Source organism: Monodelphis domestica, chromosome 4 (assembly GCF_027887165.1).
Source record: "Monodelphis domestica isolate mMonDom1 chromosome 4, mMonDom1.pri, whole genome shotgun sequence".
Lineage (NCBI taxonomy): Eukaryota > Metazoa > Chordata > Mammalia > Didelphimorphia > Didelphidae > Monodelphis > Monodelphis domestica.
This window is the reverse complement of record NC_077230.1, coordinates 11,317,736-11,344,874: the sequence shown is the minus strand read 5'-3', so window position 1 is coordinate 11,344,874 and position 27,139 is coordinate 11,317,736. Positions and strand designations below refer to the sequence as shown.

Genomic DNA, 27,139 nt, shown 5'->3' with positions numbered 1-27,139 from the left:
TTTGTTTTCCCTTGTGATCTTCTATTGTATCCCAAGCCCTGAAAATTGGGGTTCACTTTCTCACAGCCTCATATAGTTTCTGACACATTGTAAGAGTTTAATAAATGTTTGTTGTCTGCTACTGAGTTTGGAGTTCTGAATTAATGCCAAGAAAATGGCCAAGTGAAGGGAACTTCAGATATACCTGCTCACTCCATTTTGTATCTCCATCCCTGTCTGATTTCAACTCCACTAAACAAGATGCCCCCAGTGTGCCCTGTGGTCTCCACAACCCTTCTCCCTTTCCGGCATCATTCTGTATGTCCTCTTCCCCTATTATACTGTAAGTTCCTTAAGGACAGGGACTATCTTTTTAACATTTGTAGCACAGTGGAGGAAGTGCTTAAAAGTAAATGTTTATTGAATTGAATTGAAACTGTTCAACTCCTCCCTTTCTCCAATTCTACTACCCAAACTTAAGACCATTTCATGCCAATTCCACTAATCTCTCTAATGATCTTCTTTTACTTCTCTCACATTAACTATTATGCTCTGAAAGGATTATGGCTATCTGATGGAACTTTGGTGGCATGTGCGTACAGGTCTTCCTTTGATCCAGTGACACTGGCTTTCTTGCTGTTCCTCAAACAAAACACTCCATTTCTCAACTCTGGGCATTTTCTCTGGCTGTCTTCCATGCCTGGAATCCTCTCTTTCCTCATTTCCCCCTCCTGGCCCTCCCTGGCTTCATTCATGTCCCAGTTAAAATCCCACCTTCTAAAATAAGTCTATCCCAATCCCTCTTAATCTAATTTTAAAAACAAGCCAAATATATATATGAGACGAGGAACAAGAACTGGATAAATAGAGTTCCCTAATGTAGGGCATTCCAGGATGAGGAAGTTTTCTACCAATTCAGGTCAATGACTTCTCTGAAATTTGGCTGGCTAGGGCACCGAGAGAAAATCACTTGGTTCTTGAATAACTACATGTAGAAATAATAAATGTTACTAGATGATAAAAAGTACAATGGCATACTTCTAACTACGGTTATGAGTTATTTATAGCTAGATCATGATGCAGCACTAGGAAGGGCAACTGGAAGAACTTGAGTTGGATCTGGGAAAATGAACCCAATTTGAAGGAGTGGAGAGAGTGAGAGGAGATCCCAGGTGGGGGTTACAGCATAAGTAAAGTAATATAGGTGGGGAATGAGATAGAAGAGTAGAAAGCCAGAAAATAGACCTTATTCACGAATAGAGCTGAAAGTGCCTATGCCAGTAACATCAATCATAGGGATAGATGGATATGAGAAAGACAGAGACAGAGAGAAATACAGAGAGAGATAAACAGAAAGAGAGACAGAGGTAGGCAGAGAGAAGGGAGGGGAGAGGGGACAGGAGAGTTTTAGAATGTAATTGTGTTTCATTCTTAATATTATCAGTGATTTATAGACCCAGAGGGGCAGATAGGTGATGCAGTAGATAGAAAGCCAGGCCTGGAGTCGGGAAGATCTTGGTTCAAATCCAGACTCAGACATTTACAAGCTGTGTGATCCTGGGCAAATTACTTAACCCTGTTTGCTTCAGTATCCTGATCTGTAAAATGAGCTCAAGAATGAAATGGCAAAGCATTCCAGGATCCTTGCCCAAAAAGCCATAAACAAAGAGCCACTACAACATAAGCATAGAACACTGAATGTGTCTTTCCTGATTTGAGGGGGCATCATTTATTTGAATATCTAACAATTTATTATATTACCATTTACCAATTTCTATAAAATCTAATGGTCAAGAAGGCAAAAAAAGTTAACCATGGGCTCTGAGAGTTAAATTTTACTTGAGGTTTTACTGTATTTGAGGGAAAGTTATTTAAAAGCAATAAAAGTTTAAAAAGTTTCTATATTTTCACATCAATGCTTCTCCCCGAAGCAGGAAAATCAGCCCATTATGTGGGCTTTTTTTTTTTTTGCTAAAAATTCTCATTTGAAATACCTGAAGATTTAACTTCACAGCACAACTCTTTGGTTTGGGGGTATTAATTTTACTTTTCATTAAAACTTTAGAGGGTTGAGTCTGTTGTTTGTTAAAAGTGGGAAAATAAACAGTGCAATGATGACAGGTACAAGAGAATGACAATCCAAAATTGATGATGTTTACTTGGGATAAAAACAGACAACCTGCTAACACATGAAAAATACCATTTGCTGCCTTGGATATTAAACCTCAAATGGAATTCCTTAGACTAAAATTAAAAAACCAAACCTTGGAGATAGGAATGTATCTATATTCTAAAACAGGCTTTAAAAACAGGTGAATCAGAGTGTAATTAAAATAAGTATATTATTCTATAAGAGACCAGACAGAAACATTAACAAGAAGAAATTAACAAAAGACTGAATGAGAAAACGGAACCCTATGTGCTCCTTCTATACCAAAGGGAGTAAGTAGATGCTTTCTTGGTTACATTTTTCTTATCTATAAAAGGAAGACAAAATTGTAATTTACTACTAAAATATTCTGGGATTTCTTTATTGCTGTTTAAGGTCCATAATGTAGGAATGCTTTTCAATAAAGACTGCCTAAAAACAAGGTTCCTGGGATAACTCAACCCCCTTAAATAGAATCTAAAATAGATATACTTCATATGGAATTCAGTACTACAGCTAATTGTGTTTGAATAGGAATCTTCAAAATTTCACAGGGATTTTCTAATCATTGACAAATAAGATATTCATAAGGTCTGTATAGAAAAAAATATAATGCAATTATAAGTCAAAAGTCAAAAAAGGCTTACAAAATGCATGAAAAATAAACAAAATGATTACCATTTTATAGCTTGAAAATATCTTTAAGAGTACAGGAAAACGAATGGAATGTATTTACTTCCAAGTTAAATTTGAAGGGAAAATCACAAGACAGATTGCGAATTTAAAATTAGATTCTGGTGGGAGGCCTTGGTTACAAACCTGTTCTTTCCCCACAGGAGGCTGAGCTTAGAGACAGCCAAAAAAGGGGGGAGCTAAGATTAAATGGAGATCGAGTTCTGGAAGTTATTGCTAAATTTTACAAACTGATGAACACAGTTTTTGGAAGACACATTCAAAAGGCTCCAAACAAGAACACAAGAGGTTAAATAGGATACTTAAAAAATAAATAAAAGGGGTCTTCCAGTCAAGATAGCTGCTTGAACACAGTCAGGCAGCTCAGAACCACAACTATTCCAGCAAACCCCTGAAACTTCCAACCGATCAAATAATGAAATTGTAACAGGGAATATCCCTTTACAAAATACAACGAAAAACTATACTAAGAGACTTCCAAGAGATGAGGATGATTAACAGTGCCAAATCCTGCAAGTAAACCAAGAATAATGAAGATTCAAGAAAAAGCTACTGGACACAACAATTAAGAAGCCATTGCTAATTTTGGAAAAAGCTGTTACACCAAAATAATAACTTTGGAAGACAAGTTTCAAAAGATTAAGAAGTAAAACAAGAGAAAGAAAGCAGAAGCAAGTAGAAGTTTTTCTGGGAAGTCTGTTGGAAGCAACAGGCAAAGATGAAATCATGTGAAGATGTTTAGCAAGGAGGGAGTCAATAAATAGGAAGAAATTGAAGATTAGTAAAAGATTGCAGAGGCAATCTGGCAGAGGAGACAAGAGTAGCGGAAATCAAGGGCACAACTATAGGGACCAGCCAACATATCAGAGTAGTAGTACAGCTGAGCTCTCCCCCACAACTACTCCACAAGAATCTTAAAAAAACAAATTGGACCAAGTTGATCAAAAAATCTCTCTTTTTTTTAAATTGCAGTGAGTCATTTTTCCAGCCCATCTCAGCAAAGGGAAAGAGAAAGAAAGGTCTCCAACAGTGGGAACCAAGTCTAGGCAGGAAGGTACCACAAATAACCTCACAATATGAAGGATTTCAGCATATAACAAAGGTTCCACACTGACACAAAAGAATCAGAACTTATGTAGAGAGCAAGAACAGGCACCAACTGGCAGGTTTCTCATTGACTACCCGGTTCTTGCTCATAGAGCTAGAGTGGACAAGAGACGACCTGAGCATCAGGGGAGAAGAGCAGGGGTTCAGGGCAAAGGAGGACTGTCCAAATTAGGCTGCATAGTATGAGGAACAAGGTCAGAAGCAAACAACAGTGGTAGGGGTCTGACACGAGGAGCATTCCAGGGTCTTACTTCTGGTCTCCAAGACAGTCTACACCTATAACAATAACCGGGTAAGGAATTGCAGACCAAGGATGAACATTCAATTGTCTCACTCTGAAAGTGCAGAATTTTCTAGGTATCTGATAATGCCTAACACTAGAAATAGTCTACTGGAAGTCTAACTAGAAGCAAGTCAAAAGGTGTTGCTTAGAACCAGATCCAGATGAGCAACTGACAAAGCTCAAGAGCAGTGCAAGTGACAATTAGACCACAATAGGAGCACAATAAGGCTGTGATGGATACCTTGAGTTGTCTTGAGGTTCTCTAAATACATTATACAAAAGCCCAAGAAAAGCAGCTGCATTTCTCAAGAGGGTACAAGTCCAGTCTAATAATTTACATTACAATTATGCAAAGTTGTATCACCTCACACCCACTAGATTGGCCAATAGAATAGAAAAGGGAAATTATATATATTGGTAGCAATGTGAGAAAACACTAAAGGTAGAGTTATGAAATGATCCAACCATTCTGGAGAGCTGGAGAGACGATGGCTATAAAACTATTTGTACACTTTCATCCAGCAATATGACAACTAGGACCACATTCCAAAGGGATCCAAAAATCTCTCTTTTTTTTGTGGTGGCAAAGAACTGAAAATTCTGAGGATGCCTATCAATTGGACAATACCTTAAATTGTGGAATACTACTGTAATATAAGAAATGATGAGCAGGATGACTAAAGAAAAACCTGGAAAGCCTTACAAGAACTGATGCAAAGTAGAGTGAACAGAATCAGGAGAACCTTATGCAAAGTAACAGAAATACTGTAAAATGATTAACTATGAATGGCTTAGCTATTCTCATTGCCACATACAGAGACGTATGGGGCCACATGCTGAAAAGGACTTTTTTTCTCGAAGTGACACACCACCAGACTTATGCTTGGTTTTTTAGCGAATTTTGAGATTCAAGCCCAAAAGTTTGCCCACCAAAAGGTCACTACTAGAGAAATCACATTAGATTGTGCCACAGTTTATCAGTCTCTGTGTACAATGTTCTCCTGGTTCTGCTCCTCTCACTCTGCATCACTTCCTGGAGGTCATTCCAGTTCACATGGAATTCCTCCACTTTATTATTCCTTTGAGCACAATAGTATTCCATCACCGACAGACACAACAATGTGTTCAGCCATTCCCCAATGGAAGGGCATCCCCTCATTTTCCAATTTTTGCCACCACGAGGAGCTCAGCTATGAATATTCTTGTACAAGTATTTTTCCTCATTATCTCTTTGGGGTACAAACCCAGCAGTGCTATGGCTGGATCAAAGGGCAGACAGTCTTTTATCGCCCTTTGGACATAGTTCCAAATTGCCCTCCAGAATGGTTGGATCAATTCACAACTCCACCAGAAGTGCATTAATGTCCCGACTTTGTCACATCCCCTCCAACATTTATTACTTCCCTTTGCTGTCATGTTAGCCAATCTGCTAAGTGTGAGGTGATACCTCAGAGTTTTGATTTGCATTTCCCTAATTATAAGAGATTTAAAACACTTTTTCATGTGTTTATTGATTGTTTTGGTTTCTTTATCTGAAAATTGCCTATTCATGTCTCTTGCCCATTTATCAATTGGAGAATGGCTTGATTTTTTTGTACAATTGATTTAACTACTTATAAATATGAGTAATTAGACCTTTATCAGAGGTTTTTGTTATAAAGATTTTTCCCCCAATTTGTTGCTTCCCTTCTAATTTTGGTTGTATTGGTTTTGTTTGTACAAAACCTTTTTAAAGTAACATAATCAAAATTATTTATTTTACATTTTGTAATTTTTTCTAATTCTTGCTTGGTCTTAAAATCTTTCCTTTCCCAAAGATCGGATATGTATTCTTTTCGTGTTCACCTAATTTGCTTATAGTTTCCTTCTTTATATCCAAGTCATTTACCCATTCTGAGTTTATCTTGATGCAGGCTGTGACATGTTGATCTAAACTTAATCTCTCCCACACTGTTTTTCAATTTTCCCAGCAGTTTTTGTCAAATAGTGGATTTTTGTCCCAAAATCTGAGATCTTTGGGTTTATCGTAGACTGTCTTGTTGAGGCCACTTACTCCAAGTCTATTCCATTGATCCTCCCTTCTCTCTCTTAGCCAATACCAAATTGTTTTGATGACCACTGCTTTATAGTATAGTTTGAGATCTGGGATTGCAAGTCCTCCTTCCCTCACTTTTTTTCCATGAATTCCCTGGATATCCTTGCTCTTTTGTTCTTCCAAATGAACTTTGTTATAATTTTTTTCTAACTCAGTAAAAAAGTTTCTTGGTGGTTTGATAGGTATGGCACTGAATAAGTAAATTAATTTGGCTAGGGTTGTCATTTTTATTATGTTACTTTATCCTACCCGTGAGCAATTAATGTTTTTCTGATTGTTTAGATCTAGTTTTAATTGTGTAGAAAGTGTTTTGCAGTTATGCTCATATAATTCCTGTGTTTGTCTCGGCAGATAGATTCCTAAGTATTTTATATTGTCTAGGGTGATTTTAAATGGAATTTCTCTTTCTAATTCTTGCTGCTGAGATGTGTTGGAAATATATAGAAATGTTGATGATATGTGTGGGTTTATTTTGCATCCTGCAACTTTGCTAAAGATGTTGATTATTTCGACTAGCTTTTTGGTTGATTCTCTAGGATTCTTTAAGTAGACCATCTGCAAAGAGTGATAGCTTGGTCTCCTCATTGCCTTTTTTAATACCTTCAATTTCTTTTTCTTCTCTAATTGCTACTGTTAGTGTTTCTAGTACAATGTTAAATAATAGAGGTGATAATGGGCATCCTTGTTTCACTCCTGATCTTATTGGGAAGGCTTCTAGTTTATTCCTATTGCAAATGATGTTGGCTGATGGTTTTAGATATATACTGTTTATTATTTTTAGGAAAGGCCCTTCTATTCCTATACTTTCTAGTGTTTTCGATAGGAATGGGTGTTGTATTTTGTCAAAGGCTTTTTCTGCATCTATTGAGATAATCATGTAATTTTTGTCATTTTGCTTGTTAATACGGTCAATTATGTGGATAGTTTTCCTAAAATTGAACCATCTTTGAATTCCTGGTATGAACCCTACCTGGTAATAGTGAATAACCCTTGTGATGACTTGCTGGAGTCTTTTTGCTAGTATCCTATTTAACATTTTTGCATCTCTATTCACTAAGGAGATTGGTCTATAGTTTTCCTTCTCTGTTTTTGCCCTGCCTGGTTTTGGAATCAATACCATATTTATGTTGTAAAGGAATTTGGTATTGATTGCTTCCAAAAAGAAGACCCCAAATAAAAACTTCAAGGAACATTATAGCTATACTCCAAAGCTTATATATATATACTAGGAAGTGAAGAGAAAAAAAGGAGAAGGGAAACTAACTTACATAATAGAGGTATATAATTAGAAAGCTATATTAAAAAAGGATGAAGGGATGAGTGGAATTATTAACACTGGAACCCCACATTTACCTGAACTAGTCAAAGGAGGAAAGAATACACAACAGAACCAGATGGAAAAATACATTTCACTCAACAGGGGGAAAAGAGGAAAGGGGGAAAAGGAAAGGTGGAAATAAGAGGGAGGGCAAGTTAGGAAAGAGATTAATCCTGAGCAAAACAGATTCCACCTAAGAAGGGGTATATGATGAAGATAGGTTTAAAAGGAAAGAAGGAAAGAAAGGACAAGAACCTGCCATTTGGATCTGGGAAAGGAAAAGAAAACAGGGCACAGAACAGAAGCAGACAGTATTAAACTCAAAGCACTGGTGCTGATGGCACTCATCTCACACTACTATCTTATCCTTTATAAAGCCAGAGGAACAGTCAAAGAGAAGGAAAAATACAAAATATAATGGAAGGAAATTATCATAACTATGAATGTAAATGGAATAATTTCACACAAAATGGAAGAGCAGAATGCAGAATCCAACAAGAACTTGTTTGCATAAAATAAACTTGAAAACTAAAGATTTAGAAGTTAAAATATGGGGCTGGACAATATTCAATTATGCTTCAGTTAAATTAGAAATGACAGGGGGGTAACAATCATGATTTCAAAGAAGGTAACAGCAAAAATAGACAATTAAAAGGAATAAACAAGGAAACCGCATTTTGCTGAAAGGTAACATAGGCAATGAAGCAATATGAATTTTAAACCTAAATGCATCAAATGGCATTACATCTAAATACTTATAGAAAAAGTTAATAGAATTATAAGAAGAAACAGACAGGATAATTATACTACTAAGGGGTCTCAGTTTACTCCTTTCAGACCTTGATAAACAACCAAGAAAGAAATTAAGTTCTTGAATAGTATTCTTAAAAAGTTAAATATGAAAGGAAGTATGTGTGTGTTTGTCTACAAGTATAGCATCTCAACAAAAATTGACCATGAATTAAGGTTATAAAAATCTAACAAAAGTGGAACTATTAGACATCTTTAACAGATACAATGCAAATAAAATTATGTTCAATAAAGGGATTCATCAGAAAATGTTGAGATGGTTTCATGAATTGAAAGCCAAGTCTAGAGAGAGGAGGTCCTAGATTCAAATCTAACCTCAAACACTTTTTAGCTATATGATTCTGGGCAAGTCATTTAATCCCTAGTACCTAGACCTTACTGCTCTTCTATCTTAGAACCAAAACACAGTATTGATTCTAAGACAGAAAGTAAGGGTTTAAATTAATATATGTAGTCAATTTCATAAGATAAATAACTATCTTAAAGAATAGATGGATCAGAGATCAAATCCTTGAAACAATTCATGAGAAGCAATAATGAGAAATCATAGCAAACTTTTGGGGATGCAGCCAAAGGGATCTTTAGGGGAAAATGTATCTCTCTAAACACTTTCATTAATAATGAAAGATAAGCAAATTGGGCAAATTAAAAATCTATCCAATAAATTCAACAACAAAAAAGAAATCTTGAAAATAAAAGAAGTTATTAATAAAACTGAAAACAGAAAAACCCACTAAGTTAATGTATGAAATTAGGAACTGTTTTAAAAAACAATAGATATAATATTAAATTATTTATAAATTATTTAATTATTAGAAAAACCCACTAAATTAATGTATGAAATTAGGAACTGTTTTAAAAAGCAATAAAATAGACATATCAGATTATTTAATTGTTTATAATATTAATTATTTAATATAATATTAGATTATTAGATTAGATAATTTAATATTAGATTATTTAATATGCTCTTAATCTTAATAAACATATTATTAATTATTTCATTATTATTTAAAAAGAGAACCAAATTACTAGTATCAAAAATGAGAAAGATGAAGAAGTAAGGAAAATTATTAGGAATTATTTCTTCCAATTATAGGTTCAAAAAACCGGTGATCTATATGAAAGAAGTAAATATTTACAAAAGCAGAAAATTTTCAGATAGAATAGGAACCAAAAGACTTACATAACTCAGTCTCAAGGGTGGGAAAACCCTGAATAAGCCATAAATAAGCTCCAAAAGATAAAAATCCAAACATCAGATAATTAATATGTGAATATTTTTAAACATTTAAATAACAATTCTATATACAATTTAAATAACAATACTATAAAAGCTGTTTGAAAAGTATGAAAAAGAAGCAGCTCTACAAAATTCCTATTATAATGCAAATTGCAGTCTTGATATTTTCTAAACCAATGAGAGTCAAAACCAAAAAAGAAACTGTAGTATGACGTACCTGATGAATAGTAATACAAAACTTTTAAGTAAAAAGCAAGGAGAATAAAATGAAAAGATTAGCTATAATGATCAATTTGGGGATTTATGAAATTAAGTTTCTTTGCCAAGAAAACCCCAAATGGGATAACAAAGAGTTGGCTACAATTTAAAAATGACTTAACAAAATTCAGGACCATACCAATCAAACTACCAAAAAATTATTTTATAGCTATAGAAAAAAAAATATATGTATATATATAAATTCATCTGGAAACAGAAGGCCAAAAATCGAGAGGGGAAAAAAAAAAGGAAAAAAGGGAGTCTAAGAGTATAAGATCTCTAATTTTAATGCAAAACAGTACTCAGATCACTTTGGTACTTGTTAATAAATAGAGAGGACAATCAATAAAATAGATCAACAGAATACAGAAGCAAATAAACACAGCAGCCTAGTACTTAATTAAGTCATTGAAGCAATAACAGAAGAAGAGGTGAAGGAGGAGATGGAAGAAGTAGTGGCAATGATGGTGGTAGTAAGAATAGTGGTAGTAGTTTGTATGGAGAGTAGTGGTAGTAATACTTAAAACGTATGTAGATTTTCTAAATTTATATGGGTTTGCAAAATGCTATATGTATGTTATCTTATTTGAGAATTACAACAACCTTGTCAAGTAAATTCTATTATTAGCCCCATTTTACAGATTTGGAAACTGAGAGAACTTAAAGGACTTGCCTGTGGTCAACACAGCAAGTAAATATCTGAGGTAAGATTTTAACTCGGGTCTTCTTAACTTCAAATGCAGCACTCTTAACCAGTGCTTTCCTACTAAACAAAAACTACTGGGAAAACTGGAAAGCAGGCTGGCAGTAACTAGCTAAAGACTAATATCTCACACTGTATACCAAGATAATTTTCAAAATGGTACATGGCTTTGACATAAAGAGGATATCATAAATGAATTAAAGGAGCAAGTAAGAAATTTCCTCTCGTGGAAAGAAGAGTTCATGACCAAACAAGGGATAAAGAGAATCACAGATGGTAAAATGGATAATTTAGATTAAAGAAAAATTGTAAATATTTGCACAAACAAAGCCAATGTAGCTAAAATTAAAAAGAAACAGGAACATGGGGGGAAATGTTTACAGTCATTTTCTCTGATAAAGATTTCATTTCTAATATAAATAGGGAATTGATTCAAATTTATAAGACTAAAAACCATTCTCATTCTTATTAGTTGACCAAATAACCAAATGATGAATGGTCAAAGATATGAGAATCACTATTTAGAGGAAGAAATCCAAGTTATCAATAGTCATATAAAATGCTATAAATCATCAGTAGAGAAATGCAAATTATAATACTTCTGACCTTCCACCTCATACCCATTAGACTGTCAATGCTGGCAAAAGGGAAATTTAAAATGTTGGAATGGCTGTGGGGAAATGGGTATATTAATGCACTGTTGGTAGAAATTCTGTCAAGCCAATGAAGTACTGAATGTGGTGCCTTGTTTACTTGTCTGATGGAGGCAAGGAGGAGAAATCATCTCCCTCAACTCCCCCAAACTGGGGTCTCTTCCATAAGGAGCTCAGAAGCTTTTCCTACTTTGAATGTTCCAGGACTTCGCTATTTAAAGCCCCCAGGAGTGTAATTAATTAGTATGCTCATCCAATAAACAGAAACTGTGGTGGAACTGCAATTGAATGGTCCAGCCATTCTGGGAACAATGCCCCCAAAGTTACTAAATCGTATATGCTCTTTGGCCCAGCATTCCTAGGGTCATTTGATCCATATTATGACTAAAGAGAACAAAGAAAGAGGGAAAGGACCCCATGTGCACACAGAATTGGAGCAGCTTTTGTTGTGGGACTAAGAATTGGAAACTAAAGGGGTACCTATCAACTGGAGACTAGCCAAGCAAGTTATGGTTATATGAACATGAAGAAATACCATTGTATTGTAAAGAACGATGAAGGGGAAAGTTTCAGAGAAACCTGGCAAGACTTGTATGAAGTGATGTACAGAGAAGTGAGCAAAACCAGGAGAACAAGGAGAGGTGGAAGAAAGAGAAGGTGGATTTTCATTGATTGAAAAAAAGAGAGAAAGACAACTACTTCTGCAAAGTCTGAGATTGAAGCAAAGGAGGAGAGAATGGAGGATGATGTCAAGGGGTTTTAAGATGTAGAATACAGGATAAGATGGACCTTAGAGCAAATTGTTTCTATCTTCTCACTGGAAAAATGAGGAGTTCCTTTGCTGTGAAGGAAGAGTGGAAGGGATAGAGTGAGCGGCTTGAGAAGAAAAAGTTTTGAAAAAAAAAAAACTTTAGAAATTTGGATTTAAATTTTTAACTGATTTTTTTTTATCTACCAAGATTTATTATAACAAAGTACTATTTTAAAGTACTATTAAAGCTACATTGTAAATGTCATCTTACACGAAGATGACAAAACAGAAGATATCTCTAAGAGTGTGCAATTCAGTCAAGGAAGAAGAGAAAAGAGCTCATTATCAACTATTACTATCAACTACCTCTTAGACAACTACCATTTTGGGACTGCTAAAGAGCCAATAACTGATGGGTCACTTCTCCAAAGCCTCTCTTTGTCCGAGCCAAATACAACACAACTTTCCCCTAATGACGAAATTTATGACCCACATACAGGCTCTTCAAAGACATATAACCTACCTTCTCAAAAGGCAATAATGGTGTCCAGCACAATTCTCCCCAAGAGAACTCTGGCATTTAGATGTATAAAACTGCAAATGATATCAAAATGAACAGCAGCTAGAACTTGAGTCTTTTTGCACCAGTCACTTGGTACTCCATAAATGTTTCATTAGAGTCTGTGAAAATATCCCAAAAACCTGGAGGGAGAGAAAGGAGATACAAAGATTTAGGTTAAAAAAAATATATATATATATATATACACACACACATATACACACATATTAAAAGGGCATTTCCTAATGAAAATATTTCCTTACCTTACACTCTTCACTCTGGGCAAAAACCAAATTAAAAGCTACTTTTATGTAGTGCTTCAAGGTCTACAAAGCACTTTTTGGAGGATCAAGTGAGGTAGGCATTATTATTAGCCCCACTTTATGAAGACAATTGATTCTCAGAGAGACTGTGGCTCTGTCAGAGAGCATCCAGGTCCTTTGAAGCACTTCATTCCTTCTCTAGAGACCCAAACCATCAGATTCTCTCATTTCTCAACAGATGCGCTTTTTTCAGTCCTCACAATAAAGAGTCACGTTTCTCTTGACAAAGCAGTAATAATACTCGTTACATTCCCGCAGGGTGCTATGTGGGAAGTACCTTGCTAGTACCTCTACTACGGAAAAGAAAAATGAAGGGACTTTGCGAAGTGGATCAAATAAGTGGATTCTCAGAAGGTGCCTTCTAACTCTTGAATTTTATCCTCAAGTCCCTATAATAATCAGTTCCCTGTTACATCCTTTATTTTCTTTTTTCTTCAAAAAAACTTTATATCTTTGCTAAAGTAAGGAAACAATTTGTCTCAATTCTTATTGGGCACTTGTCAGAAACACTTGTGGAAAAACTTGTGTGTGTTGAGAAATTTTAATTTTTTATATAAATATAGTCCAGGATTAACATGTTAAACATAGCCATGCTGTTTTGGTCATAGATGATGTTGACAGCTTTTCACCAAGGTGTTACCAGCAAAGATGAGTGTTAAGACTCTTCTGCCTTGGAACCAATACACAGTAGGTAGGGATTTTTCTTTTAAACCCTTACTTTCCACCTTGGAGTCAATACTGTGTATTGGCTCTAAGGCAGAAGAGTGGTAAGAGCTAGGCAATGGGGGGTCAAGTGACTTGCCCAGGGTGACACAACTGGGAAGTGTCTGAAGCCAGATTTGAACCTAGGACCTCCCATCTCTAGGCCTGGCTCTCAATCCTCTGAGCTACCCAGCTGCCCCCAGGAGGTAAGGATTTTTTTTAAATTCATGAACCTCTTTGGGTGGGGTGATATAGAGAAGGGCTTATTATTTTCTGGGTTAATTTTATATTCTTCTACTGTACTGGTTATTAATTATTTCCATTAAGTTTTTATTTGATTTTATAGATTTCTCCAAGTAAGACATCGTATCATCTGCAAAAGAAATTATAATTGTGTTTCCTATTTGCCTATGCTTATTCCTTCGATTTCTTTTACTTGCCTTATTGCTCTGGTTAGCATATCTAGAATTCTGTCAAGTAGTAGTCATGAAAAGGATAGCATCATTTTACCGGGGATAAGAGAAGGGAATAAGGCTCTACTAGTTTTATATTTCTAGCTAGAGGTGGGTGCATGCCCACTTAGACATGATATGTATCATTTAAAAATATTAACTCACAGTCCCGGAAAGCCCAAAGTACTATTCATTTAGTTCCTGTTCCACTGAAATTGCTATAATGTTGTTAGCTATGTCTCTAGAGAAACACAACACAACTACAAACATTAAAGGTTTGGTAAAATATTTTTGAAAAGGGATTTGTGTCTTAATTACTCAGTTACTGTACATTTTATTCAAATACATTTTATTGATGCCTTTTTATTTTTATATTACAGTAATTTCCCTCTACTGTCTATCTTCTAGATTTCACACTTTCCTTTATGACAGAAACATAGCTAAGCAAAAACACTGAAATCTTTCATTTAAAAAAAAATCTTTATCTTCTGTCTTAGAATCAATACTATCTATCAGTTCCAAGGCAGAAGAGCAGTAAGGTTATACAACTGGGGTTAAATGACTTGGCCAGGATCACACAGCTAGGAAGTATCTATGGCCAGTTTTGAACCCAGGTCCTCTTGACTCTAGACCTGGCATTCTATCCACTGAACTCCCTACCTGCCCCCAGAAATCTTATAGGACAATGTTCATCAACCATTCTGGATCGGAGCAACCACCTCCAACCTCACTTATCTTCACTTTCTCTCTAATACTTCCATTCCCATCAGCCACCATATTTGAACTTAATTACCAGCTCTATGCTGATGATTCTCAGATCGACAATCCTCCAATCTCCCATCTCCAAATTGCCTTTCAAAATCTCAAACTGGATGCCCAGTCGTCATGCTAAACCCAACATGTCCAAAATGAATTCTCTTTCCCCCTAAAGTCCCCCTTACTTCCTACCTTCCTTACTACACCATCCTCAGGCTTGTAACTTAGTTCTCAACCACAGCTCAAGGTCTCTCATCCCCCAAAGCCAAACTGTTGCCAATGCTTCTATGAGCATCTCTTGAATAGGACTCCTTCTCTCCTCCAGCACTGCCACTATTAGTGCACTCCCTCATCAGCCTCATCTCTATATTGCAATAGGAAGCTATTGGTTCTGCCTGCCTCAAGTGTCTTCCCCATTCAGCCCCTCCCCTCCACACATATTCATCAATCCAAACACTAGCTTCCTAGCTGTTCCTTCCACAAGACACTCCATCTCCCAACTCCCCCATGCGGGAGCTTTTCCTCTGGTTCATTTTCACCTCCTTCTTGGCTATAATGACAGCTTCCTTCAAGTCTTAGTTGAATGGAGCCCTTCCAGTCCTCAAGTGTATTATCTTCCTTCTGCGATTATTCCAATTCACATATATAAATCCATAGTAGTTTGCATGTTGCATTTTGTCACTCTGATGAACCTATGAGCTCCTTGAAAGCAGGGACTTGTTTTTTTATTTCCATGCTTATTATTTGGGGTATACAGTAGGCACTCAATTGATTACTTGATTTGCTGACAGGTGCAAATACAAAGAAGGCATCACAACCCCCCATAAAGCAGGGTCTAGGAAGTCTTTTCTCTCATCTCAGGTCCTCGCGCAGCTTGAATGTGTTGCTCAGATGGATTCCCAGAGTTTGCTTCCCTCTCGATGGCCAAGGCTAGGTCTCTTTAGTACATAGGCAGCTCACTTCTTTGCTCTGGTCAGCTCAATATCCCTTGAAGGGACTTCTTGTCTATCTGGAATGTGTGTCTCTATTCCATTAGCTGCGTCCTGAATTCCCTCTTTATTGAGATACAATAAAGTGCCTTCAGGCACTTCACCAAACTCTAGGGATGTAAAAAGAGGCAAAAGCCAGGCTCTGCTATCAGGATCTCAGAATGCAATGGGGGAGATAACTAACAAGCAAACAAACATATACAAATGACCTAAGTGTCAGTCCTGTCAGTGCTGGGTGCTTGGATCTCTGCTCCTTCAAGGGTGCCTTGAAAGAGTTTTCTCAAACCACAGAGCCTCAATATGCTGGAAAGGTGTCCAGCACCCAGCTGCTGACCACCAGGTTGGAGAGGACGAGGAGGAAGAAATCTTCTCCTCTCTCACCTCCCAAAGCCCCAGCATCGGGCACTTTTCCCCAAAGAGCTCCCAAACATTTACTACACTGAATTCCCCAGGACTGAGTCATTTAAAGCCCGCAGGAGTGTATTTGCTCATACAACAGATTAATTCGCTTTCTCAAGGGACTCCATTGTGTCTCAGAAGGCTCGGTTGTAATTCTGGAACTACTTGGTCATCTTATTAAAACTTCATCATCTGTGATGAAATCTAATGACAATATCAACCGGAAAGAAGGAGGAGAACAAAGTCCTCCCTCCTTCAGGAATTACAAATATACTCAAGTGATAGTTTGCATGGCTTGATTCAGCTACCATCCGGCTGGCTCGGAACCTCTCATTCTAGCCGCAAAGCCAAGAAGCCAGATTTTTTTAACCCACTGATCTTTTGAGGACCTTCAGAGACAGACTTCTAGAACCTGAAAATTACCAACAAGTACTTAAGGGAACAACCATCAAAGTGAGCTCCAAAGTTTAACTAGACTCATAGATGGGTACAAAAAAGAATTAAGGCAAAATGTCCTTAGCCAAACTGTTCATCTAATAATTAGAAAAATTAATCAGAACTAGGAGAAGTGGGCTTTTAAAAAAATCTGCACAGTAATAAGGTAAAACTGTTCAGGGAAAGGTCTTTACCTTTGTTTGACTTCAGTCAAACATTCCAACTATTCTCTGAGACAACCCACTGATATACCAAAACTGAAATAATAATAATAGCAGCTAACATTCATATAGCATCACACAGATGCCAGATGCTCTGCTAAGTGTTTTATAATTATTATCTCATTTGATCCTAATAACAACTCTTCAAGGTAGGTGCTGTTATTATCTCTATTTTACATAAAAGGAAACTGAGGCAAAACAGAAGTTAAGTGATTTACTCAGGGTCACTCAGTGTCTGACGTGGCATTTGAATTCAAATCTCTAGGGTCTCTAGTCACTGTACCACCTAGCTGCCAGAACTAAGAAAAATTACTAGAAGTAGACAAATTATTTTAGCAGCAATACTAAGAAAAATGAATATTAATAGAAAAATCACTTGCAGGCAGGCAGAAAATATGGTATCCTTTTGAATCTCCAGTTCTTTGCCCCTTTCCCTATATTACCCCATTCCGCTCCTTTCAGCCCTGCTATCTTATTTAACTTCTTAAACTAACCTTAGAAAATTTTCTACCAGTTCATCGACTGTTCAGCAGCTGTCAAAAACCAGGAAGCCCACATCGGAATGAAAGTACAGTAAGCGCCATTTTGTTGAAATAGACTTTCCATGCTAGCCGTCAAGGCAATTCTCATAAATTTTTGGCTACCCAACATATGGATCTAGCGGCATAAGTATCCCCCTTCCTGAATGCATCAGACAGAAAATGCACACATCGAGACACACACATATGTATCTATACCCCTTTTCTATAAAAGTCAGCAGTGAGAAAAACTGGGGTGCGGGGAGACACCTGAGGAAAAGACTTAATGGAGCATTATAAGATTGGATTGGGTTGATTAAGAGAAATAAATATATTCATCTCTGTATATATACACACAGCACCTATGTGGATGCCTAGCCAACAGTTAGGGGAAAAATAATCTTCCTGAGTTCAACTCTGGCTTCAGACACTTAGTTGCTGTGTGACCCTGAACAAGTCACTTAACCCTGTTTGCCTCATTTTCCTCTTCTGTAAAATAACATAGAAAAGGAAATGGTAAAAACACTCTAATATTACTGCTAAGAAAATTCCAAATGGGATCCTAGAGAGTCAGACACAACTGAAATGAATGAACAACAATACACCACCCACAAACAGTGATGTTTTGGGGCATATTTTCCGATGCATCTGTCATATATAAATATTTATACAATTTACTGCATTGCTGCCTTACAATTTTAATTTGTCATGGAATTTCTGTGACTGTCATACAATATCAGAATTCATATTACTCAACACTTATCTGCAAAAGGAGAGACTATTCTAGAAAAGCCTTCCAAGTTTCCTCTTCCCATTTCTGCAAAAGGGGATGAATTAAATCACACAGAAAAATTAAAAATGATGTTGACTATGAGTTAAGAACTGCCCAATTTGATTCACTTTGGTCACAGGAACAAGTCAAAGTCAGAAAGCACACTACATGAATTTACAAGTAGAAAAGAAGTCACCTCTACTCACATAGACTCTACCAATTTTAAAAAGAAGGTAAACAGGTGGACAAGTGTGAAATTAATTAATGCCACATTGAAGTTTAAGGGGGCAGCTAGGTAGCTCAGTGAATAGAGAGCCAGGCTTGGAGACTGGAGATCCTGGATTCAAATCTGACCTCAGATACTCCCTAGTTGTGTGACCCTGGGCAAATCACTTAACCTCCATTGCTTAGCCCTTACCACTCTTCTGCCTTAGAAGCAATACTGAATATCATTTCTGAGACAGAAAGGGTTTGTTTGTTTTTTTGTTAATTTAAGTTAGAATATAGTGAGTAATTGCATACTTCTTTTGGCTTTCTTTTTATTCTTTTTTTTAAAGGAATGTCTCAGAGGATAGAAAATAAGGGGAGGGAAATACTCAGAAATTAAAGTGAATTACTGTTTAAAGAAAAAAAAATTGGGCTTTTAAAGTGTCCTTTGAGAGGTGCCTGGTTAATGACTAACATGATAAAGAACTTCGATAATTAACAAATCCATTAGACAGTATCTTAATTTCAGTGCACAATTTTTAATTAAAAGTTCATCTACTTCCGCCTCTCATTACTTAATCTTTAAAAGCAACTTATGTTCTTTTCCTTGTTTTGGAAAAACAGCTTTTCTTTCTTTTTTTTGTTTTGTTTTCTTAGTTATTTTTTTTTTAATACAGCTTTTCCCTTTTTGCCATTTCAATTTTGGCATCACTTTCTTCTATGTGTTTGTTTTTGACTTTTTTTAATTTTCCAACAATCTGATAAATTACTTCTAATATAAGTCTCACAATATTGCCAGTGAAAGGCCAAATCAAGAAAGAATAACTGTGGAGTATTTCTATACTTCTATTATGAAAACTAATCACTTGTTAAAATAAAATAACTTTATTAAAGAAATCAGAAAGCACAAGCATTTTATTCACTGAAATTTCAAAAGCATATTTATAATATTACATATCCTAAAATCAAGGGTTAAGGTGATTAATCTGATACTTATTTTAAAAAAACAACCCAAAAGAGGAAATTATGTGCCAGAGATAGAACAACAGTATCTGTCTCCACAGGACAAGAAACAAAACAAAACCAGAGATTACCAATGAAGTCACTGTCTTGTGAATTAAGAATAAACAACACTGGGGGTAGCCAGGTGGCTCAGTGGACTGAAATCCAGACCTAGAGACAGGAGGTCCTAGGTTTAAATCTGGCCTAGCTGTATGACCCTGGGTAAGTCACTTAACCTCCATTCCCTAGCCCTGTGATGGCAAACCTATGACATGCATGTCAACACACTTGACACACATAGCCATTTTCGATGGCTTTTGATTGGATTTCTTCTATTCCCAGCTCTTGAAAAAAAGTGAGGATGAAAGGAAAGAATACATTTACAGGCAACTAATTCCATCCTTAAATTTGTAAAAGGCTCTACAAATTTAACATCTGCAAGTTTGAGCATTGCTCACTCCATAGCTAAGCATGGAAAAGCACTCAGTGAGGGAGAATTTATTAAAGAAACTCTCCTAAGATGTGCACCAGTTCTATTTCACAATAGGTGGAATAAAGATGGAATTGAGAGAATATCTGATTTACCACTCAGTAGAAAAAAAATCATAAAAGACTAAATAATAAGACTGAACACAAACATTCAGCAATTAAAGAGAGACATAAGTAATAAGTAATTATAAATATTTTTTATCTCTGATGAAACTACTGATGTCACGTCACATGCTCAGTTGGCCATTATTGGTCGATATTCTGATGGTCTCACAATGAGATTAGAGTTGATAAAGTTAGTATCAGTGCCAACAAGTACATCAGGAAGCGAAATATGTAAGGTTGTTATATGAACATTCCATAACCTAAGCATTGATATCTCTAAAGTTGTGTCAGTGACAACAGATGGGGCACCAAACATGGTGGGGAAAAAAGTTGGATTTGTCAAATTGTTTACAGAAGCTATTGGACATCCAATTGTGCCTTTTCGTTGTATTATACATCAGAAGGCCTTTTGTGCCAAGGCAGGATTCACCAACTTAAATGACTTAAATGTCAGTCGTTATAAAAATAGTTAATTTAATAGCGGCTTGCCCCCTTCACAAGCAAGAATTTTCTGCATTTTTACTGGAGGTTGATTCCACCTACAGTGGACTGCTAATGTACATTAACATAAGATGGTTGAGCCAAGGCAACTTGAGCACTTTGTGGAGTGCTTTAAAGAAATTAAGGTATTTCTTGAGGGTAAGGATCTGGGAAACTTTCCTCAGCTTAATGATGATAAGTGGGTCAACACCCTGATGTTTTTTACAGATCTCTCTGTTCATATTAATGAACTGAACTTAAAGTTACAAGGTTTTGGCAAAAGTATTGATGTTATGTTTGGATACATAAAAGCTTTTGAAAGTAAACAAAATTTTCAAGCGAGATGTAGAAACTAAAACTTATAAGTATTTTCCTCGAATAACAAAGTATTTTGGGAAGGCCAGTGCAATTGTACAAAATGAAATAGAAACCTTGCATATAAAGTACCAGCATGTTTTAGACTTGTTGCCTGATCAGTTCAGTGATAGAGTTAACCAATTTAGAAGCCTAGAACAGACCATGAAAATAATTAATGGTTTCCAGTGGATACAAATTGATATTTGGAGATACAACTTGCAGAATTTCAAGATAGCATCTGGGCCCAGGTGTTTGTCAACTTGAGGTCAAAGCTTGAGAATCTGGAAAGGTGCCGCTTGGAAAATCAAGGAGTGCCACTATGAAAAGGAACTTTGGAGTGCCTGGAACTGATTACCAGACACTTTTAGCACCCTGAAAAATATAGCAATGGCTTTACTCACAATTTTTCTCTCTACATACTTTGTAAGACCTTATTCTCAGCTTTAATCAAAAGCAACAAAAGAAACAGATTAACAGATGAAATTGATAGCACTTGCTTGGGCTTGAAGTGTACAAAATACCAATCTTCAATTGAAGATTTAGCCAATGAAATTCAGAAACAAAAAAGTCACTAATAGGCCGATTATTTAAAGAATCCCCCCTCGCCCTTACTTATCTTTGTTCACAGCACCCCACACAAGTTAAATAATATCAAGACCAACAAAGAAACCGACTGACAGATGAACAAAGACCTCACTAAGCAGGTAAGTTAATAATTAGTTTTTGGTTTATTAAATACAGTTATATGTTATAATTATACATTTTTGTCACTTAAACTATAAATATCACAAAATTATGATTTTTTTCCTCAAAGTGACATACCACTGAAGTTTTGCTTGGTTTTTTGATGAATTTTGACACACCAAGCTCAAAAGGTTGCCCATTATAGCCCTAGCCCTTCCTGTTCTTCTGCCTTCAAACCATTACACAATATTGATTCTAAGACAAAAGATAAGGTTTTTAAGGGGAGGAGGAAAGGGGAAAGAACAGAAATTACTAATCCTTAAGATCCTCAGAACCCCTATCCATCCATCTTCTGAGCCCTGACAGGGTATGATAAACCTGTGCTTTGTGACCCATTCAGTAATTTTTTGGCTGCTACAATCTCTGCTGTTACAGACTGTCCCTATGGTCAACTCTGACCAACCACATAGGAGAAAAAATGTATATGAGGAAATGAACATGCCTAGGGCAGTCTTAAAGCTGGCAGAAACAACACCCACTCTACCCTCCCAGAAGTCTACAAAACTAGAGCAGTAGACTTGCAATACCATGCCTGAAAGAAAGGAAACTGGCATCTGGCTGTAGCCAGGTTGTCTCCCCAAAGTTAAATGAGGCAGGGACTAAGAGCAGTTAAAAGGTAAAATAGTCAAAGTGGGAAGAGACTGAGAACTTTTGAGGTCTAGCCCCAAAAGTAAACCCCATCATTAAAATGGGAAGAAAATGAGTGACAAGGGAATATAAGGTGAAAAGATTAAAACTACTAAGGATCTCAGGAGGAAAAAAATTCAAATTAAAAACCTAAATCACCAGAGCCTAAACCAATAGGAAATACACTAAAATCACAAAGGAAGATGACTTACAAGCCAAACTAAAAGATAACAAATATCTCTAAATAAATGTCATGAGACAAAGGAAACAGAACCAACAAACCTTTAACCAACCTAATTTTTTTAAAGTGTCAAGTAAAATTATATCAACAAAATAGCAAATGCAATCACAAAACCAAAAGAAATCCTAATATGCAGTTAGATATTACTAAAACGAAGACCACAAAATACCAAAAGAACAGAATACCAAATATGGATTTTACATAGTCTAATCTCAGAAAAAGAAATTGAACTAATTGTAAAGGAATTCCTAAGGAAAAATACTCCTGGGTACTTACTGGTGGATTTATAGAAGAATTGTATCAAATTTTAAAATAATAATTAATACAAATAATTCACCAATAATTCTTAACAACTTAACAGCCATTCAACTAAAATCCCTTTTTGAGGCAAATAAATATAGTCCTAGAACCTAAACCAGGGAAGGATAAAACCTATCAAACAGATTACAATTTATGTCACAAATCAATCTTTATGAACAAGTTGCTTTTAATATTCACAGATAACTAAATGCATGTCAGGCCACTTCACATGCTCCCACCCACTCCCATCCAAATTCCAGTGGCTCCCGATTATCTCTAGGATCAAATATTGGCATTTGAAGCTCATTAAAATCTTTGCCTTTCTTTGTATCTAACACAGCAGAGTGTAAAAAGATATTTTTATTAGTAAAGAGACAAAAAAATACGACTAATGCTTGTTGATAATTTTCCCATGTTTCCAGTTTTCCTCCACATCACCCTTTGCTACTAAAATTCATCCACACAGTCCTCCTTGTTGCTCCACATAAATGAATCTCTATCTCCTGTCTCTGTGCTATTCCATTGGCCTTAAACATTCCCAATACGTGAAATGTTCTCCCTCTTTATGACACAGAGAGCTCCTTAAGAATCTGTGGTTTCTTCAAGACTCACTTCAATGCCCTCCCTCTTGTAGGAGTTGTTATCTTCTGTGGCCATTTTCATATATGTATTGTTTCCTTCATTAAGATAATTTCTCATCTGGCTTCTTTGGGACTTCTTTGAGTCTGATTTTGAGACTTATCACATGCAGCCCAGGAAGCCCATTACTGGGGATGGATAACCTCATCACTACCATATCTGCCTCTTGATTAGAGGATGAGGCCATGAACCCCAAACCTCCATATAAGGAGAGCTCAGCTCATATATTTCACTTCTTACCTGGTTGCACTACTACTCCAGAACTTCTCCCCCCATACCCACATGGCATGGCTCCCCCACATCTTTTCAGCTTCCTTTAATCTATGGTCCTTCCCCATTAGATTCCAAGCTTTCTGAACCAGGGACTGCCTTTTTTTTTCTCCATATTTGTATCTCCAGAGTTTAGCACTTAGCTTAATAAAAGTTTACTATTAATTAAACAGTTTAGCAGCTGAACTGTTAGATGCAAAATTGCCAGACCACCACAAGCTACCCAATTAAATTTTCTAATGTGTTCCAGGTCTAATCATTCTAAACACTTAGCCTTAACCTTTCTGCTCTGGATACGATTAAAAAAAATTTCTGATTTCCCTGGCATAAGGATCTTCCAAGAAGGAAACTCTTTATAAATGTAGTTGGGCACCTCCTTGGCAACTTACAACAGCCTTGGAGAGTTCCCTCGTCACGCAGCAGGTATGCATCAGAAGCAGCAAGCCCCACACCCCAATCTTCCTCCCTGGGAGCCTAACTTTCTATCAGCTATCACACTTGAGCTTATCACACGCTCCTGATTTTTTTCCATATCTTCTCATTCTTTTTTGCTTTTCAGATGCTTTTCCTAGCCAAATCTGATTTTAAAACTCCAGCAGCAGATTTTAAGAATAATTTTATAATCTGGCAATTACAGTCATTTCTCTTTCACAAATCCAAATCTCATGGAAAAACACCATAATTTAAGAAGGTAAAGCTACCTCCAACTAGTTTGGAAACTTTTCATTTATGATTATAAGCTTGGACTTACTTCCAAATATAATAAACTTCTCTAAAAGATTGAAGTGTTCCCAGAGAGGAAAGGGATTCAATATGAAAGTCACTGGTCTATACTGGCAACTCCAGGCAATCTTTAGCCCAAAAAAGACAATCTGATAGTTTCAGCCTCCCTCCCCAAAAAGAATTTAAATCCAAAGAACTTCTTAGTATTAAGAAAAGCGGTCTGAGGACATCCTATAAGAATATCCAACAGAGGGCACCCACTTAAGCACTCAATTGAGGGTTGATTTACAACAAATGATCTGTGATGAGAGACAGTATCTGAGATTCAGAAGACCCGAGTCCATAGCTTCCTCTCACACTTAATCAGACTCTGGCAAAGTCACTTAAGCTTCCAGCGGGTCGAGGAAACTCTCTAAAGTTGAAAGTTCCTGGGAAAAGACAGATTACTCATCAGGAAGTTCTCTACATCAAGGAAATCCCAGGTACAGCCCCGTCATCCTTGTCCCCAGTATCTATGACAGACTCTGGCCCCTCCAGGTTCAGAGACTTCTCTTAAGTAACCTACCTCTCTCTGCTCCTGCCAAGTGGCAAATGCAGCTCTCCTGTTCAGTTTTTTGTAAAAAAAAAAAAAAAAAAGCAAGCAGAGTAACAACAGGTTTCATTAATGTAAGAAGGAAGAGACGTGACCCTACCAAGAAGAACTTGGAGCACCCAGCAACCCTTACTTCCTCCTACCTTCCCTCTCTTCTGCCCTCTACAAGTCACATTTTCCTAGCACAGAGTGGGATGGCCATCTGATTAACCAGGTGACTGTACCACTTTGGGGAGAGGCCACAAACATGTGGCAGCTTGTATGACGAGTATGCCTATTAGTAAGGAGGGATGAGACTGTCTGGATCGTTGATGACAGAAGGAAAACATTTTAAAGTCTTGCAGGGAGACTCACCTGGAGGTGAGGGTGCCAAAACTGCCTGAGTGAGCGACTTAAACTTTGGGCACAAAGGAAGTATAATGATCAAAATATAAACAGTCGTGTGAAAAGGATATCTCTGCCAGAAGAAAAAAAACCCACCCACAATTTGTGGGTTTGCTGACATAAACATTCTAGGCAGACTGGTTTTAAGACTACTGAAAGATGACAAGTTACAACAAGCAAAATATCACATCAAAACTGAACTGGAGATCAGTAAACATATAGCTCTTTCTCACAGAATCATGTCAGAAAGAACTGAATCTGGACTTTGAAGCCTTTTCAAATAATATTCCAGGCAAGAATTTCTGTTCGTTCATTTCCATTCAATTCAATCATTTGGCAAACGGCTACTCTCTGTACAAGCGAGGGATCCCCAGTAATTGGGATCCATTTTATCCTCACCAATCAATTCTGCTGCAAAGTGGTGCTCTCGAGGGGTTCGGTTCTAACTGCTATGGCAGGTGGCCCTGGACCCCTTTCCTGAAGGCTTTTTTCTTTCTTCAATTAGGTCAGAATCCATATTACTACAATGATATTATTGGCACTTTGCTGGCCCCATGAGAAAGCTCCAAAGGGGTGCCATGAGCAAACACTGGCACTCATTGGCAAAGCAATATGAAGAAAAGAATGCCTTCTAAAAAGAGGGCTGCACCCCTGGCAGGTCACCCACAAACTTAGGGTGGGGGTGATGGATAACGCCAAGCACACTCAACTAAAAGAAGAAGACCAGAAAGTTAAATACATTTTTCTGAACCCTTTGATACACACTCACTCCAGAATTTGAATTAGAAGCATTCTCAATGGCTATCCATCCCAATCCATATATGATGCATGAAAGAAATCCCCGCCATTGGCTGCATCCTTAATCTCATACTCTACTTTCTTTTCCAGAGTACTGACCTCTTTCTTTCCTTTATCTATCTTCCCCCCTCCCATTCCTGCACTCAATACACACACCTTTCAATAGATCTCGCCATCCCTATTTTCATCGTATACTTTTTCTCCTTTTCTCAGTTAAACTACTTGAAAATTCTGTTGACAGAGAAGCCAGTAAAGATATAGCAAAATAGGAGAAAGCAAGGCAACCCTGATTCCCTGACAATGACACAAAGATCTTAGCCGTGATTAGAAATCTGAAGAAAAACATAGTAGGTCATTATTTCAACAGGAAATCACAAATGTGACCCATTGGCAAGTGACGAGGTCATCCCTGTCCTGTGTGGGTCAGGACCATGGAGTCAGAGCATAACAGGACAGCTAGGATGTGGGATTCAGCCCGCTAGTGATCAATAGAACCTAGATGCTGAAGTTCTTCAAGGAGGGGAGACAAATTTTAAACAGGAAAAAACAACAGGTATAAAGATTCAGCTTGTGGACATCAATGCTGCTCCACCCAAGAGAGGGGACCTTGATGCTAGACCCCAAGAACAGAAGAGGACCCCAGTTCTATCTCTCTAACCCAGCAGAGTTCTGAGTCAGACACTGTGTGAGAAACAGAACCGCAGACCTGTCACTTGGATCTCAGCAGCAAGACAACAGATAAGATGGTGCAGAAAAGCAAGACAGACATATGACATCACTTATCACATGTATATATGGCTATATGATTTGGGGTTTAGGCTTTAAAAGATGGCACTATAGCAAAAATGAATAACATGGAAATGGGTATCAAGTGACACCATTTGTACAACCCAGTGAAATTGCTTGTTGGCTCTGATGGGGAGGGGGGAGGGAAGATGGCAGGGAAAGAATGAATCATGGAAACATGGAAAAACATTTTAAAATTAAAAAAATTTTAAAGATAGTACAGGAAC

At 36.9% G+C, this 27,139-nt stretch overlaps 1 protein-coding gene across 26 annotated transcripts in view; it reads right to left on the bottom strand.

The window, feature by feature from the left end:
- Positions 1–27,139, bottom strand: part of TIAM1 (TIAM Rac1 associated GEF 1) — a 302,352-nt gene that overhangs the window by 134,876 nt on the left and 140,337 nt on the right. For 25 of the 26 annotated variants that reach the window (XM_056826011.1, XM_056826024.1, XM_056826021.1 and 22 more), the window contains one exon: positions 12,566–12,744. The gene's annotated coding sequence lies outside the window, so the exon portion shown is untranslated. Of the gene's footprint in view, positions 1–12,565; positions 12,745–24,917; positions 25,351–27,139 lie in introns of those variants that run through there. The other variant, XM_056826025.1, reaches the window with a different exon arrangement.